Source organism: Schistocerca gregaria, chromosome 7 (genome assembly GCF_023897955.1).
Source record: "Schistocerca gregaria isolate iqSchGreg1 chromosome 7, iqSchGreg1.2, whole genome shotgun sequence".
Classification (NCBI taxonomy): domain Eukaryota; kingdom Metazoa; phylum Arthropoda; class Insecta; order Orthoptera; family Acrididae; genus Schistocerca; species Schistocerca gregaria.
In genome coordinates, this window is record NC_064926.1 from 75,418,311 (window position 1) to 75,436,771 (window position 18,461).

The window sequence follows — 18,461 nt, forward strand, 5'->3', positions numbered from 1 at the left end:
AAAGAAGGTTGTATACATGGAAGAACCCTAGAAATACTAAAAGGTATCAGATAGACTATATAATGGTAAGACAGAGATTTAGGAACCACGTTTTAAATTGTAAGACATTTCCAGGGGCAGATGTAGACTCTGACCACAATCTGTTGGTTATGACCTGTAGATTAAAACTGAAGAAACTGCAAAAAGGTGGAAATTTAAGGAGATGGGACCTGGATAAACTGACTAAACCAGAGGTTGTACAGAGTTTCAGGGAGAGAATAAGGGAGCAATTGACAGGAATGGGGTAAGAAATACAGTAGAAGAAGAATGAGTAGCTTTGAGGGACGAAGTAGTGAAGGCAGCAGAGGAACATGTAGGTAAAAAGACGAGGGCTAGTAGAAATCCTTGGGTAACAGAGGAAATATTGAATTTAATTGAAGAAAGGAGAAAATATAAAAATGCAGTAAATGAAGCAGCAAAAAGGAATACAAACGTCTCAAAAATGAGATCGACAGGAAATGCAAAATGGCTAAGCAGGGATGGCTAGAGGATAAATGTAAGGATGTAGAGGCTTATCTCACTAGGGGTAAGATAGATACTGCCTACAGGAAAATTAAAGAGACCTTTGAAGAAAAGAGAACCGCTTGTATGAACATCAAGAGCTCAGATGGAAACCCATTTCTAAGCAAAGAAGGGAAAGCAGAAAGGTGGAAGGAGTATATAGAGGGTCTATACAAGGGCGATGTACTTGAGGACAATGTTATGGAAATGGAAGAGCATGTAGATGAAGATGAAATGGGAGGTACGATACTGCGTGAAGAATTTGACAGAGCACTGAAAGACCTGAGTCGAAACAAGGCCCTCGGAGTAGACAACATTCCATTAGAACTACTGACGGCCTTGGGAGAGCCAGCCCTGACAAAACTCTAGCATCTGGTGAACAAGATGTATGAAACAGGCGAAATACCCTCAGACTTCAAGAAGAATATAATAATTACAATCCCAAAAAAAGCAGGCGCTCACAGATGTGAAAATTACCGAACCATCAGTTTAATAAGCCACAGCTGCAAAATACTAACACGAATTCTTCACAGACGAATGGAAAAACTAGTAGAAGCCGACCTCAGGGAAGATCAGTTTGGATTCCGTAGAAATATTGGAACACGTGAGGCAATACTGACCCTACGAATTATCTTAGAAGCTAGATTAAGGAAAGGAAAACCTACGTTTCTAGCATTTGTAGACTTAGAGAAAGCTTTTGACAATGTTGACTGGAATATTCTAAATCTGAAGTGGCAGGGGTAAAATACAGGGATCAAAAGGGTATTTACAATTGTACAGAAACCAGATGGTAGTCATAAGAGTCGAGGGGCATGAAAGGGAAGCAGTGGTTGGGAAAGGAGTGAGACAGGGTTGTAGCCTGTCCCCGATGTTATTCAATCTGTATATTGAGCAAGCAGTAAAGAAAACAAAAGAAAAATTCGGAGTAGATATTAAAATCCACGGAGAAGAAATAAAAACTTAGAGGTTCGCCGATGACATTGTAATTCTGTCAGAGACAGCAAAGGACTTGGAATGAATGGAATGGACTGTGTCTTGAAAGGAGGATATAAGATGAACATCAACAAAAGCAAAACGAGGATAATGGAATGTAGTCGATTTAAGTCGGGTGATGCTGAGGGAATTAGATTAGGAAATGAGACACTTGAAGTAGTAAAGGAGTTTTGCTATTTGGGGAGCAAAATAACTGATGATGGTCGAAGTGGAGAGGATATAAAATGTAGACTGGCAATGGCAAGAAAAGCGTTTCTGAAGAAGAGAAATTTGTTAACATCCGTTATTGATTTAAGTGTAAGGAAGTCATTTCTGAAAATATTTGTATGGAGTGTAGCCATGTATGGAAGTGAAGCATGGACGATAAATAGTCTGGACAAGAAGAGAATAGAAGCTTTCGAAATGTGGTGCTATAGAAGAATTCTGAAGATTAGATGGGTAGATCACATAACTAATGAGGAAGTATTGAATAGGATTGGGGAGAAGAGAAATTTGTGGCACAACTTGACTAGAAGAGGGTATTGGTTGGTAGGACATGTTCTGAGGCATCAAGGGATCACAAATTTAGTATTGGAGGGCAGGGTGGAGGGTAAAAATCGTAGAGGGAGACCAAGAAATGAATACACTAAGCAGATTCAGAAGGATGTAGGTTGCAGTAGGTACTGTGAGATGAAGAAGCTTGCACAGGATAGAGTAGCATGGACAGCTGCATCAAACCAGTCTCAGGACTGATGACCACAACAACAACAACAACAATTTCAACTTTTAGACCGCAAAGTAACCCGACAGAACGAATCTTCCAATAATTTAATCGTTTTATTCGCACCTATGTACCGAACCAGCAAACATGGTGGGTCGATTTCGTTACTCCATTTGAAGAGATTATAAATAATCTTCCGCACACTTATACCGGTTTCACACCTTCAGAACTATTCTGCAGCCAAAAGGAAAGCAATTAATGGACTGATCGTATCCCCAAGATACAAGGTCCAGAAGTCAACCTAGATAATAACTTAAGACAAGCTCTCTCTCAGAACTCATGCCAATTTAAGAAAAAAGGCATTTGTCAGGCATATCAATAAAGTTCTGTCGTATCGCTTGAACGAGCGTATTCTTCTTGGGACACACTTTAAACCATCTCTCATCTTACGTAAAAATCGTAAGTGGCAACACCTATACGAACGACCGTTTATTATAGGAAGCCACGTATTCGTTGTTAGTTGTTGGCAGATCTAGTTAGTGGACTACCACCATGTAGACCTAAAGAAGTACCATGAAAAACATTTTTAAAAAATATCATTTATTATTTTAAGCTGCAACTTGAACGAGAGTGTGATCTGTTTAGAAAGTATGTGAGTCAACAACATGTACATGTATTCTGCAGGTGACGTAATCATTTGAGTGAGGTGGACACAAAGTAATGATGGAGCTTGATAGATATGAAGTGATGAAGAAGGTACTCAACGTATTTGGAAAATAAGATTTGCCTTAGTTTTAAGGTAGTTTTAAGTTTCTTGAGCAATATAGGGCTGCAGTCGTTGAATTGAGTAAAGAGATGTGACAAAGTGCCACCTGCTGCTTTAGTTTTAAGTTGTGGCAAATCTCCTTTTTACCAAGTAGTAAAAGTGTCCTTCAAATCCCTCATTCAGACCAGAATGTCCGCATGTGAAGTAATAACCTAAGATAAGGATTGCTATTTTAAGTCGCTAGAACCATGTACGATGCAAAACTGATACATTGTAATCTGTAGATTACACCGAGTATAAGCAGCAACATATAGTTAATGTACAAAGAAATGAATAATGGTTCTCGCAACTGGAGAGCAACTCTAATTTATTTATTACTGTGAGTCAACCAGTGAAGAAATATACATTTATAATGTTAATTAAATCCTGTATTGGAGAAACTTAGGGAGACTATTCCTATGCCACGAGTATCATACAGAAACCTTCGATACTAAGATACCTAGTTGAGGACTGAGATAATCTGCTTATTTTTTCTGCTATGTCAGCATGGCGTGATTTTGAGATATATATTTGAAGATGCTTTGGAAGCGGATTTGTGCGACATTTTAATACTGAAGTCAAGTTATGCCGCGTGGATGACACTAAAAACGGTGGAGCCGAAGAATGAATTTGCTAAACTGATTATCTTCGTATCTTTCATTTCCTTCCGCTATCCTATTGCAGTTTTCTTCTTTAGCATTCTTACCTTTCCACCCTACCCGGTAGTGGAAGAAATTTGGAAATTGGTTCAAAAGACTTGGCGTGTATATTGACGATCGTGGCTCGTAGGTGAATGTGGATCTGCAGTTAATTATCGAAACATGATGTAAATCTGATTTGCTGTAGGCAAAAGCATCCTAGGAAATATGAATAATTTTCCCTATTTCTGTTAGATGAAGTTTTGAACGTGAACTGTTCGGCACGCCAAAGAGGGTATATTTTACTGATTATTGATGTAACCGAGTAAATGAACAAAGAAACTGAAAAAAGGCTGTTATAGAACAATAAGAAAAGGAAAAGAATCAGATTTAAAATACATATAAAATCTAATTTGCTTCAGAATCACCGTTCAGAATAGCAAACACACTCTCGCTAGGCCTTGGACAGTAGTTAAAAAACTATGCATATTTTGTAAATGATCCTTTTATGATAAGGAATTTTAGCATTACCTGTGCTACTCTGTGGTATAGAGACACATATATGGACACGTATGGATTACTGTGTGTGACTCACTTAGTCACAAAATGATGGACACGTATGTATATATATTGGTGCGTGTAAAATCATAATCTGACACATGTATGGACACGAAAAACTAGTTATCTCTTGCGTGAAACAAAACTGTAATAAACGTACCGACACGTGTGATGTTACGCGTGTGAAGTAGCATTACATGTATTCTCACGGTGCAACGACGATACAATGAGTATCAGTCAAAGGATAGACAAGCAATAGGTGATAGTAGTCATTTTCATCGACGACTGTTCTTCGTCCCTGGTGCAGTCAATTTACCGTCCAGGTTGACCATGTCGCCTCGACGATCTGCTCCAGTACCCATGATTCAACAAACTGCTCAAGTTAAAAAACAAAAGAAGATTGGTAGCCACTGAACTACCTGCCTCGTGCAGGACGCCGACTGCCAACGCTGCTAAACCGCCAGCTCGTCACCACGTGACTGTGCAGCACTGTGGCGACATCCAATGACTGCTCGCCGGCCCGTACTCAACAATAAGCATTCCTCTGCATAACGGGCGCGGGCGTGCTCCAGATTTGAGACGAAAATGGACATAAAAATAATAAAACGTTGATAAACTACGCACGATTTTACTATATTTACATGAAAAGAGCACTAATGACGACTTTTCCTTAACTATGAAAATTGGTACGGCAATATTGCTAAATACATTGCTTAAGAAAGACCTGTACAAGACGAAACGTGCTTTGCTATTGTTTGCTAACGAAAGAATATAAAACTCAGACACAAACTATGGATAATATGTAATGTGTATGTACATAGTCTATATATTAATTTTTATTGTCTTAAATTCTTACTCTATATTCCCTTAGATTAAGATGCTAGTTATTGAGCAAGTCCTAGTACAGATTTTTTACTATATTTTCATGTGCTGAAACAAGAATTGGAATGAGATTAAGACAGACACCAAACTGACTCATTCGTCATTGACCCAGTCATCAGCTTTCCTGTTTCCCGACATGACTCGATGGATTGTCGAGTCAAGAAATATGACTTCCCTCTTCACATAGTGAAATTCCCAGTGTTTTCCACCAGAATGTGGAAAGGTGATCCCCAGTTTTAGTGCAGTGAAAAGTGAAAGGTGATGAAAGAATACCCCTGTGAAAATCACCTGAGTTCATGATAAATACTCCCTACGACAAAGGGGACAAATAATCACGGCAGCCCCACACAGCGCTCTCACACCTAACATCATCCACAGTCTCCACAGTCAATATATTTACCACGGCCTCTTCTTCCATAGTGAACCCATTGATACAAGCAGTCATAATTCTGAAATTTCCGGGCAGATTAAAACTGTGTGCCGGACCGAGACTCGAACTCGGGACCTTTGCCTTTCGTGGGCAAGTGCTCTACCAACTGAACTACCCAAGCACGACTCACGCCCCGTCCTCACAGCTTTACTTCTGCCAGTACCTCATCTCTTACCTTCCAAACTTTACAGAATCTCTCCTGCGAAATTTACAGAACTAGCACTCTCGAAAGAAAGGATACTGTGGAGACATGGCTTAGCCACAGCCTGGGGAATGTTTCCAGAATGAGATTTTCACTCTGCAGCGGAGTGTGTGCTGATTTGAAACTTTCTGGCAGATTAAAACTGTGTGGCAGACTGAGACTCGAACTTGGGACCTTTGCCTTTCGCTCTACCATCTGAGCTACCCAAGCACGACTCGCGCCCCGTCCTCACAGCTTTACTTCTGCCAGTACCTCGTCTCGTACCTTCCAAATTTTACAGAATCTCTCCTGCGAACCTTGCAGAACTAGCACTCCTGAAACAAAGGATATTGCAGAGACATAGTACAGAGCGCCACCACTAGAGGACGCCACTGTTTCCTGAATGAGATTTTCAGTGTGCAGCAGAGTGTGCACTGATGTGAAACTTCTTGGCAGATTGAAACTGTGTGCCCGACCAAGACTCGAACTTGCCTTTTGCGGGCATGATATGAAATAAGCCACTTGAGCTTTGGAGCTCATAGTGGACACAGTGAGTGCATCCATCTTGAATAATAGTACATGCATCATGTTCTAACATAAGGGTGGCACCCTCTGCTGACGAGAATATGAACTAAGCCAGTTGGAGTCCAGACCTCGTGGCGAACACACCTGCATGATATTGTTTAAATAATAATAAAGTCAGTTTTGCCTCCATTATCATAGTTGTGCCAAATTATCAGTTGGAATTTGAAGTTCAAGCGATTTTTATTGGGGAGTGGGTTGGGTCAGTGGAGGTAGACCAAGTGTACAATCCTCCACCATGTGGTGGATACACTGGGTGCAGCCATCTTGAATAACGGTACTTGCGTCATGATCTGACGTCACGATGGCGTCCTCTAGTGGTGGCGCTGTGTACTAAGTCAGTTCACACCTCATGGTGAATACACTGGGTGTCGCCATCTGGGATTACATCACAGATGAGAGCTCCCACTGGTGGTGGTGATATGTACCAAGTCAGCTGGAGTCCTGAAAAAGGGTTCAAATGGCTCTGAGCACTATGGAACTTAACTTCCAAGGTCATCAGTCACCTAGAACTTAGAACTACATAAACCTAACTAACCTAAGGACATCATCACACACATCCATGCCCAGGGCAGGATTCGAACCTGCAACCGTAGCGGTCGTGCGGTTTCAGACTGTAGCGCCACCCCGGCCGGCGGAGTTCTGACCTTGTGGTGAACACACCTGCGTGGAATTGTTTAAATAAATGTAGTGAGCGGTAAATGTCCTTCCTTTCTACTAATTTTAGCACTCATGATTGGGGTGTTAGTGATCTTGACTCATAAAATAGTCAGTGAATATCACAAACGCTGTTTAATTTCATGGTATGGTAAACGGTTTCACTCGTGTGTACACCTACTTCGGAGCTGTTATGTCACTGAAATTAGTAAAAGAGGGCAGTTAAGTAACACAAGAGAATCAGCTCTGTATGCAATAGATGAAAGTATTTGATCATGCATATCTTGTCAAAGATTATGGCATACTCAATGCAGACACCGACACCAAGATGTGATGTGCAGGACGCCGCCAGCAGTAGGATAGCAGCACTGCTTCTGGAACATTCCACTTCTTATCAGCTATAAAATAAGGGGGTATCTCGTTACTCATCCGGTGTCACCCACCTGACCTCCTTGGTTCCCCACGCCCTCTGCCTATCCCCTGAGGAACCACCAGAAATTGATAAAGGTCGCCCAGGGGAAACACCCAGGCATTTGGGACTCATATTCAAGGTCAGACGTAACTCCATACTGGTCACCTGATATAAAAATGTGGTAACACCTCTCAGCCAATAAGAGCACAATAATATGATGGCAACCTCAGTGGACCAATAGGAATATAGCTCTGCTCTGCCTTCCCATCATTTTTATGATAATGTAAGTCCACCAGCAGCTTGACTCCCACTGTCATTCTAGATGTGAAATTCATAGTGAGAGGATGATGGAGGACCTAGCAAGCGCTTCCAGCTGTAAAAGGAATAACATACCTGACATAATTACTGTTATTGTTATTAACAAGGAGATATCCGAATTAATACTTACTGTTTATTATTGTTCCACCATCGCAACATGCCCCTGAAACTGTGGTAGCAGAGCTGTGGATGAGAACAGAGACATACTACTGGCCACACTGCCGCTGAAGTAACAGCAGTGGCCATCACATAGGCTTCCCGATTTATAGGATCTGATAACTTTTAACTATACCATACTTCCGTCCTCATTCAACTTTACTGTATTGCAGGAGCAGCAATGGCAGTCGTCACCACCACAGCTCGTAGAACTGCAGGCAAGTCCTCCATCTACTGCTGTTCTCATTGCAGGCACATATAATGTTTTGGTATGTGGACCTTGTAGGTAGGCTGTTTAGGTTCTTATATTGGTAACGCCACCGCCACATAGCGCTCTGTATGAAAATCACTGGCTGTGCTGTGTGCAGTCTGTGGCTGGTTAGCATTGTTGTAATATTCGCTATTGTATTGTTGGGGAGTTGGCTGTTAACAGCGCGTAGCGTTGCGCAGTTGGAGTAGAGCCGCCAGCAGTGGTGGGTTTGGGGAGAGAGATGACGGAGTTTTGAGAGCGGATGATCTGGATGTGTCTCCATCAGAGACAGTAAATTTGTAAGACTGGATGTCATGAACTGATATATATATTATGACTTTTGAACACTATTAAGGTAAATACATTGTTTGCTCTTTATCAAAATCTTTCATTTGCTAACTACGCCTATCAGTAGTTAGAATGTCTTATTTAGCTGGCAGTAGTGGCGCTCGCTGTATTGCAGTAGTTCGAGTAACGAAGATTTTTGTGAGATAAGTGATTCATGAAAGATATAGGTTATTGTTAGTCAGGGCCATTCTTTTGTAGGGATTTTTCAAAGTCAGATTGCGTTGCGCTAAAAATATTCTGTGTCAGTTTAGTGTTGATCAGAACAGGTAAAGAGTGAAATGTCTAAGAACGTTCAGTTCTGCTCAGCTGTTTGAAAATCTAATCATGTAAGAGGTTTATCAGCATTCATTAATTTTTCTGAGGGGATGTTTCATATGTCGACCCTTTGCCGAGGATACCTAACGGGAATCTTCTCATTTTTTTCTTGTAGTTTGTGTATTTAGTGTAGCTATTGTTTATTGCTAGCGCGTAATTGTAGAGAGAATCTCCTTTGTAGGTGCAGTCATTCATTGTTGTACAGTAAAACAGTAGTGTCATGCATGTAGATTTATAATAAGTATTTCGCATCTGCACTTGCGATTAGCTAGATATTATTTTCAGTGCTACAGTAATGTGTTTCCTCATTTTTGCTCTTCAAATTGTGCTTTTCTGTGTGAAACATTGTGACAATTATGGCGTGTGAAAAACGTAATACTAGGCTCCAAAGTGAACTGAGAAATGACAGTGAAGACGAAAGCAGTGTGTTAGCACCACCGTGTAATGAATTAACTAATGTTCAAACTAGTAATTTTGTAATTGTGCATAGGGAAATGGAGCGGGCTGCAAATAATGGTGTAGACAGTGAAAAAATTAGTGAACAGGGAAGCATTATCGATCGATCTGTCGGCAACAGCTCACCTCAGCAATCCGAAATGACAGGACAAAATCTCGCAAATACTGTAGATTCAGGTTTTGCGTCGTCACCGTTTTCTCAAATAAGACACATTTTCTGCTTTTCAGGATGCGAATATTGCCGGTTTAAATGCACTGCTGAATAGCACTGCGGAACATGTTTCAGACACCAGTGTGTTGTTACTACAATTAGTGCAACAAATGGGACAAAAGCTTCAAAAGTTAGACACAATGGAACAAAATCATAGACAAACACAGCAACAGCTTCAAAAGTTAGTCAACGCGCTTGAACAAACACTTTAAGGTTTAACTGCTGAGTTACTTAAAGTCGAATCTAAATGTCAGAAAGTCTGTAATTACGTAAACACACAAATTTGTGAGCATTTTCAACCAACTTTTTCGCGTCATGAAAATGCTTTACATAATCACAAAGCAGCCATAAAAGAATTGCAAACTATTGTTCATGAAAATCACGACACCTTACAAGCTAAAATTGACTCAGTTGCATCTACCGATTCGGTTACGCAACTTGCAAAAACTCAGGAAAACTTAAAGGACACAGTAGATACGATTTCAACAGAAATGGACACTCTGAAACTTGGTTCAGAAAAACACACTGAGGAAATAAGTTCACTATCGGAGGAAGTAGCCGAACTTTCGGATCAGTTCACTAACTTATCTACAAAGGTGGATGATGATCTGAATAACACAAGACCTCTAGCCTTCACTAACACAGAAGAGTTTTAACAAATTAGGAAATTCAAACAAAATTAGAATCAAATTAATACGCAACACAAAAGAGAAATCTGGGAAGTACAAGATCAGTTGACACAAGTAATAGAAGAATTACATATTTCAGAGTACACTCGCGCTCCAACACGGAAAAGCCACAAAATAATAACACAGGGCATTTCGGAAATTATGAAAGAAATTGGCAAGGTGCACCGAATCTTGAGATGGAACCGCCGACACGACGTAACAATGACCGATATGCGACTCGCCGCACGATGATTTTGACTATAAGCTGTTCATTACTGCACGTAAATTCAAAACATTTAACAATTCTGGCAGCGACATTCATCCCCAAGCATGGTTCCATCAATTCTCTCATTGTTTTCCTCCCAACTGGTCATTGGAGCACAGGTTAGAATTTATGTGTGGCTATTTAGAGAATGAAGCTGTAAGAATGCGATCGGTCATTCACGACTGTCACAATGAAGGAGAATTTTATCATGCCTTCCTCTCAGCATATTGGACTCAAGCTACACAAGACCGAGTGAAACATAACATCATAATAATGAAACATTTCGAACAATCTGAATTTTCTAGTCTTGTGAAATATTTTGAAGACATGTTGCACAAGAATCAGTACCTTTCAAACCCATACAGCCCCTCAGAACTCATCCGCATTTGATTAATCAAATTGCCTGAACATTTACCACATATTAGTTTGGCAGGACGTTACAAAGATGACAATGAAGCTTTTCAGGGACTGTTACAAGAATTGGAAATTGACACTGACTACTGCGGGACGCGAAAACAGGAACACAACAATTACAGTTCACATCCGTCGCAATTCCGTGACGACAGAAACAATAACTGGACACAACAAGGCTATTCTTACAACGTAAATCGTGACCAAAACAGACACCACACGTATGACAACCGATGGCAGAGTAATAATAGTTACAGGGAAAGATCGAATTTCTGTAGTAATGAATGTGACAGAGATAACCATAGATACAGGCAATATGGGAACCAAAACAATTATTATCAAGGGAGACAGAATAACTTAAGACGCAACAGTTCAGCGCGCAGTCACGATTCAGGGAGAAATTCTCCACCATGTGACCGTAAAGAAAGAAATTATGGAATCTACCGACATGACGACAGACAATATAATCGTAACGAGAGACCTGAATTTCATCAGAACTGGCGGGATTCAAACAGAGCTGGGCCCTCTCGACAAGGTGAATTTGTAGAAGTTAGGTCTCCTAATCCTAATAACGACACACGCCAACAAAGAGACAGACAATGACTCGCACCGCAGGCAGCCACGTGCGCCGGCTAGCTCAGAGAAAAATAACATATACGCTAACCTTGAGAAAAATTTTAGCATTCCTTACCGACGTATACCACATGATAAGTGCGTTGAAGTTGAAACTCTGCGTACTAGTAAGAGTAAAGGTTTACACCACATTGGAGCCTAGTATTACGTTTTTCACACGCCATAATTGTCACAATATTTCACACAATAACACAGTAAAGCACAATTTGAAGAGCAAAAATAAGAAAACACATTAACATAGCACTGAAAATAATATCTAGTTAATCGCAAGCGCAAATGTGAAATACTTGGTGTAAATCTACTTGCATGACACAACTGTTTTACTGTACAACAATGAAAGACTGCAATTACAAAGGAGATTCTCTCTACAATTGCGCACTAGCAATAAACAGTAGCCACACTAAAACCGTTTATTGAGAGATAATCTGCTTTTTAACTTAGTCTTTGCTATAAAATCTGTCACTTTACATTACTAGTATGGATTGTCACACTTAGGAACTGCTAACACACAACAATGTTTGAAGTTAAATATCCAGTCAAGAACCTAGAGAACAGAAATTACGAATTCATTGTTATAGTCAACAGACGACACGATATTATTGTGTGTACATTCTTGCTTGCTAGTTGCACGATCACGTAACGACTATAAGGCTCACATACTTAGAACATTTACCGGCACTGCTAATGAGATTTTAATGCAACACTTTGGTTTACTTGAAAAGACGTTCTTTATTTACTTGAAAAGACATTCTTTATTTGAAGTACTGTCTCTGGGATTAAAGATGACTTAGCACCTAGTTTCTTTGACAGCTACATGATTATATCACAACGCTACTAATATGTGACACAATTTACATTGTTGTTTTTGCGGTGTATCTGTTTTATATCTGCACAGTTTTTCTGTATTATTCTGGAAAGTAAAACATGTTTTAGTAGTAACGTTTATGGTATAGCTACAATGAGAACGCCTCTTCGAGTGGACAACAATACATTACATTACAGTACTTTCATGATCAAAGTACTGTACGTAATAACTGTGATATCTATATGCATAGCATTTCGCTTTTGTTTATTACTAGGTAAGTACATTGACTTCCACAGAACTTTGCTTAAAGACGACGATAATTACGACACTTGGCACATTTTTTACCCTTACATAATGACAGATTACCTTACAACAAGATGCACAGTTTATTGCTGCAGTATACGTATTTGAGTGATTGATTTTGTACTTAAAACACTTATTTTTAAAGATTTTTGAATTACAAAGATACAGAGGTTTTCCATGATACATTTCATTCCATTGCTGTAATCTGTAACACCTGAGGGTATAACTACATTAATCCTCAGGGGGATACACGCTTTCTTTGTGTACCATGTGTCTAGCAAGCACAAGGAGCCGTAGCTAATATGGTATTTTCTTATACAACTTTACACATCGCTACCATATTTCTCTAACACACAAAATACACAGCTATCTGATTATTTAACCGAGTGAGACAAACATTTTTTACTACATCAGTCACAGATGTTTACGCTATTATACAGTTGGATAACTTCACACTTATGAAATTGTATTTTGTCTGTACTTAATGAACTGTTCATATTTTTTTGGAACCATTGTGCTACTATGAGAGCTTTGAATGATGTATTTGGTATGGAATTATGATTTTTAAAGTACGTTTGAGGTAGATGACACTATTGAAATGAGCAGAGAATTTTTTAGGTTTTGAAATTATTGGAGGAAGCTACGACGATTTTGAGATTTGGCAGAGGTTTTATGATGTTGTTGTTACGATGACGATGTGTATTATGTTGTTGAGGTATGTTTATGATCAATAAGCTGATGTTAAAATATATCAGGAATTTGATTATGCTACATATTTGTTATGATGAAATATTGAAGAAGTGTCGACGAATATGTATATGTGTAATATTGTAAGGAATAATGAGTAGTGGTTAGTGACTTTGATTTGTGAAAAATGATGTTGGAAACCATGAATCATACTTTAAGAGTTATGAAATGTGTGGAAATGCGTCAATGTATCACAATGACGAATATTTTTTGGACACTGTTATATTTAAAGGATTTTGTTTCTACACATTTGTAACGCAAATTCTCAAGCTGTGAAATTCTTTTATATGAGACTGTCACCGCTGTCGTAAATATTTCGGTAAGAAAGTTAAGTGACCTTCACAAATTGCATCGTGGGCGCCCAGCTGTGCCACCTGCCTGGAGAAAAAGCCATTAGGTGGAAAGAAAAGAGACCATTATCCTCACTATTGACATTTGTTTGTAGAAAGTATTGCAAATCTGACACGCTCGAACTTGAAATCATATGATTACACTGTGGAGCTTGTAATTTATGATATTTACTAAAATGCCTAATGAAATTATGAGAAACATTTTACAGCTATTGTCTTTCTAGTTGAGAGATTGCTCAATTTGTTTAATATCTAGTTTCTAGCTGCTCTGCAGCATTGGTTAAAATAAAATTTGCTTGAGGTACTAATATAGATATTTTATGCCTACAGATCCAGTAAATAATAATTTTATGATCTACTTCCAAAAAACGAGGGAGAACAATAAGACATTTCCCTTCATAGGAATTGCATACATAATTTTGTCATTGACTGGGTAACTTGTTTCATATATAATTTATCATGATGCATCACTCTAGTGTTAAGATGTGATATAGGTATTAGACATGGCCATCTTTACTGTAATATTTTTTTGCTTCAGTTTTGTCATGTTTAGATATAAGTTATTGCATTTGCTGCTGTTGTTTGCCAGGCATAGTGCTACTCAATTTCACTTTGTATTACTTTGTTAAGCCAGTCTTACTACTGATTTATTTTTCTTGTTTGCTGCACATTATATTAGTTGTAGTATTGCAATAGCTTTGCTAATTTATATTTATTGCTGCTTGCTTTACCAATTTGCATTTTTTGTCATTGCTGTTTGCGTTAATTGTTTTGGGCTGCTGCATTGCCTCGTCCCTTAGTTTAGCATCTGAGCTCAATAGATTTAAGTTAGCTTAAGAGGGGGTAGGCTATGTAAGAGAATGAGTTGTGATGAATTGGAAGAAATGCATTGACAAGGTATAAAAAAGGGTGAAAGAAGAGGAAACATCTATGAAATGAAGTTTTGGGTTGGACTGCAGTACCAAATGTCACATTGAAAACAAACCCTGTCCTGTCCTTTTGTGTTATTCTACTATGTGTCTGCGTACCTTGTGTATTTGTGTTCTTCCTGTCTTTATATGTTTGTCTGATAAGACTTATGTTGTAGAATTTTTCTAATACTCAGCTACATTCACTATTATGAGGAATACTGTTATCCTCAAATATAATATGTTATTTACTTTGTAAAGACGTTTACACATTATTTATTCTGTTTTGTTTTAATGCCCACATGTGAAGCTGATGTTTTGAAAGTTATTCTGACCTTTTATGTATTTACTTATGTCATAATTCCTGTAACACTAATGTGTATGGTATTTCGATTCTTTTGTAAAGCCCGTACTACTACAAATGTTATCTGTTTTGTTATGTTCTTTAATGATGTATTTTTTACGTTTATAATTGTATTCTTATATTGTAAATTTATAGCTGTATAGACACCAGTTGTTCAAATTAAGTTTCGTTTCAGTGCACACGTCTCTGTTGGTCATAGTATATGCACAATATGTGAGAAGTTGGGACTGTTAGTGTTTGCACATGTGTTGATAATTCAGCAAGGGACTGGTTAACAGCGTCCGATAGTGCTCAGAGCCAATTGAACCATTTTGAATGCACGCCCTGACCTATCTCACGTGCGTCATTGCAATACGAAGTACGGTATAGCAGCGGCAATACCCCCATGCGCACTGTTAACTATCATCAGACGAGTTCTGCAGCCACAATGGACTATTCAGTGATCCGTGGCGCATTTGCAGACAGGATTCCACTTGCCCAAATCGATGCTGGCTACCGAGAACACGCCACTTTTCTGTGTTTGTGAAGCTGTTTTGGAAAGTGTGTACCCCAGTATCCCGCCATTAACAGTAAGACAGTTCTCTGCTGTGAGCTCAAACAAGCGGGATCAGTAAGACGCTCAGCTATGAACTCCACATCGATGTTTACTAACACTTTTTCATCCCCCCACTTCCTGAAGATGTTGCTGCTAAACACGCGTATTTAATGTCCAGAACCTTAATAAATATTGCTTTGTGTGGTCGCTTCTGCCTATCGACAGAAATAAATGCGTACCATACAAAAATATAAAATGCAGCTGATGTCCGCAGGCGTATTGATTTCCAAGGCATCGAATTCTCCACAAAACTGCAGGATATTTCAAAATTCGATAGGCAGAACCCCGATTATTCGATTCACGTATCACTCTGGGGGTAGATGAGCCAAACGATGAAAACAACAATCAGTGTCCCGTGTGGAACATCTTAACAGTAAAACATGAAGTATTTGGCCTCTTTTGTTTTCCAAATGCCTCTAAACACTCTAGACGCATAGACCTGTTGTTAATATCAGAGGGCAATGAGCAACACTATGTGTGGCTCAAAAATATGTCCTGCTTCGTTTAATCCCAAATGAGTCAAAAATAATAAAACTGTATTTTCGCCACAGACGTCTCAATTCGTTCACCACAGGCTTAACAATGACTGCTGCAACTGGGAACTGGTATGTATGGAAATATCTTCTGACAGTAAAAAGTTCTTAAAGTTTAAGAATCCCCATCACCATACCGACCTTTTCCCACAATTTCAGTCGTATGCTGCTCACATCCTAGTTCAACACATGGCTGATTTCGGGTTGAAGAATGATGAGATCGCTGTCATCCTTGAGAAGTACAGCCACGCCAAGAATAACGCTCACCTTCCTGTATTTGCATCGATTCATACGTGTGTCTCTCCAGAAACGTGCTGAGACGGTGTATTCTGAGGATAAGCATATCACTGGAAGCATATATCCCTATGAAGTAATGTTTCAGCTTGTGACGAAGACGGTGGTCTTTCCGTGTGAATAACTGGATTCGGCGGAGAGACTCAACGAAATCACATTGCCTGACTTGACTGCATTCTCCAGTAAACTAACAGACACTGCCATGCGGAGTCTGAGCATGCACTGAAAGTTTACAAGGAGCTCGGTATCACGGATTTAGGTGAAAATTCCATATTATACATGAATAAGGACGTGCATCGCCTCGTGGACATCTTCAAGTTCCAGAGTGTATGCCCAAAAACACAGTTCCTGGATCTTGGCTTCTGTTTCAGAGCGCCTGGGCTTCCGGAGGATGCTGTCCTAAGGAAAATACATGTCAGCATCGAACTTTTGGCTGATGTTGACATGCTGCTCTTCTTCTTCGTGGAAGACATTCCCAATGCATGCACAGGCGTGCCAAGGCGAATAACCCATGGATGAATGAGGGAGAGATCTGTGATATGTCTGGGGATATAGGTGAGGAATATGCTGTGGAGGTAGAGCTAAAATATCTCCCCCTCCCCCCCCCCCCCCACATCTGCACAAAGAGCACCGCAACTAGCCTGTGTGTCTAGGGTGTCTAGTCCCCCAAGCAGGTGACAACGCTCAGTGACAAACATCGTTATATTATCCATTACAGTAACCTCCACAAATGTTTCAGAATTGTTATGAAACTTGTTAGTTTTGCCTATGTAATCTCATTCAACAAGCGTCCCTGGTTGAAGCAGTATATTGATATGAATACCACAGACCTCCTGTGACGTACGATTTCGTAAAAGACTTTTATAGATGAATGAATAATTAAATTTTCGGAAAAACAGTGGAGAATGTCATAGAATACCGCGATGTTCATTTTACTTCATCGTTGGGATGGGCGTTATGGCGCAAGAGATTATGTTGGCACGCCAATCTTCAAATGGGTCACCATCTTCATTGAAGGACTAGTTGCTATGTAGATGAGTAAGATTTCAGTACAGCTCACGAAACCAGTCTACATCGGTATGTGTGTTGTCGACTTCTCCAAACTCCACGTGTACCGCTTTCACTGTGGCTTTGCTAAGGCAAAGTTCTCTGATCGCAGTTTACTCCATACGGAAACAGACAGACCCATCTACTGGCTGAAAGGCTGCAATCTACAGGGTGGAGGAAAATAGTGTCACGAAATTTTAACCCTGGATAGCTGATGGAAGTAGGAACCAAAATTACTAATGTTGTGAAGATCGACAACATACCATTTTCAAACTACGAAAACTTGGCGCCACGCGCTCCGATTGACCGCGGGATTGCCCTCTTCCCGAACGCTCTGAACAACGCATGACCGCGAATGCTTTGACTCCAAAGTGGCCCTCACGCTCGGTGGTAGCGTGCCAGCCTTCCACTCTGTGGGCCTAGGAGCGAATCCGCCGGGGTCCCGACGCATCCATTGTAGTTTCATGATAAGACGTACCGGGCAGAAACCCGTCAACATTTGTTAGTTCGCGTACAGAAAGTCTTTCGCAAAGGCCTTTTTTGTAGCTAGGACATTGCTTACTTAGAGCAGGTGCTCGAACTGGCGACCCTCTGACGCGACACAAGCTTGGTAACGTCGAACGGTGTTCTGCCGAGCTCTTTCAAAGATTCCTGGCATTGCCCTGATGCGATTGGCGGCATGTTGAATGCGATCCATTAATTCCTCTTCGTTTATAGGTAGTTCGCGTCCGGGTGGGTGAATGAGAACCTTGAACCTTGACGTCCGGTGGCGTGAGGTCTGGTGATCGCGGGAGTCATGTCCTACGAGCACCTGTGCCACCTCGCCGTCGAAGAGTTCATTTAAATATCTCCGTACAGTACGACTTTATGTGCTGGCGCCCCTTTATGCTGCAGCCGCATGCGTAGCTGTATGTCAAGGGAAAATCTTCCAGCAGGCCAGGTAGAGTTTCTTGCAAAAAGTGAAGGTAATTTCCCCCGGTAAGTCGAGGAGGTAGACGAACCGGCTCAATCAGACGGTCATCCACAATGCCTGCCCAAATGTTGAGCGAAAATCGTTCCTGGTGTCCGTGGACGTAAGTGGTGTGAGAATTTCTCGTTGCCCAGTA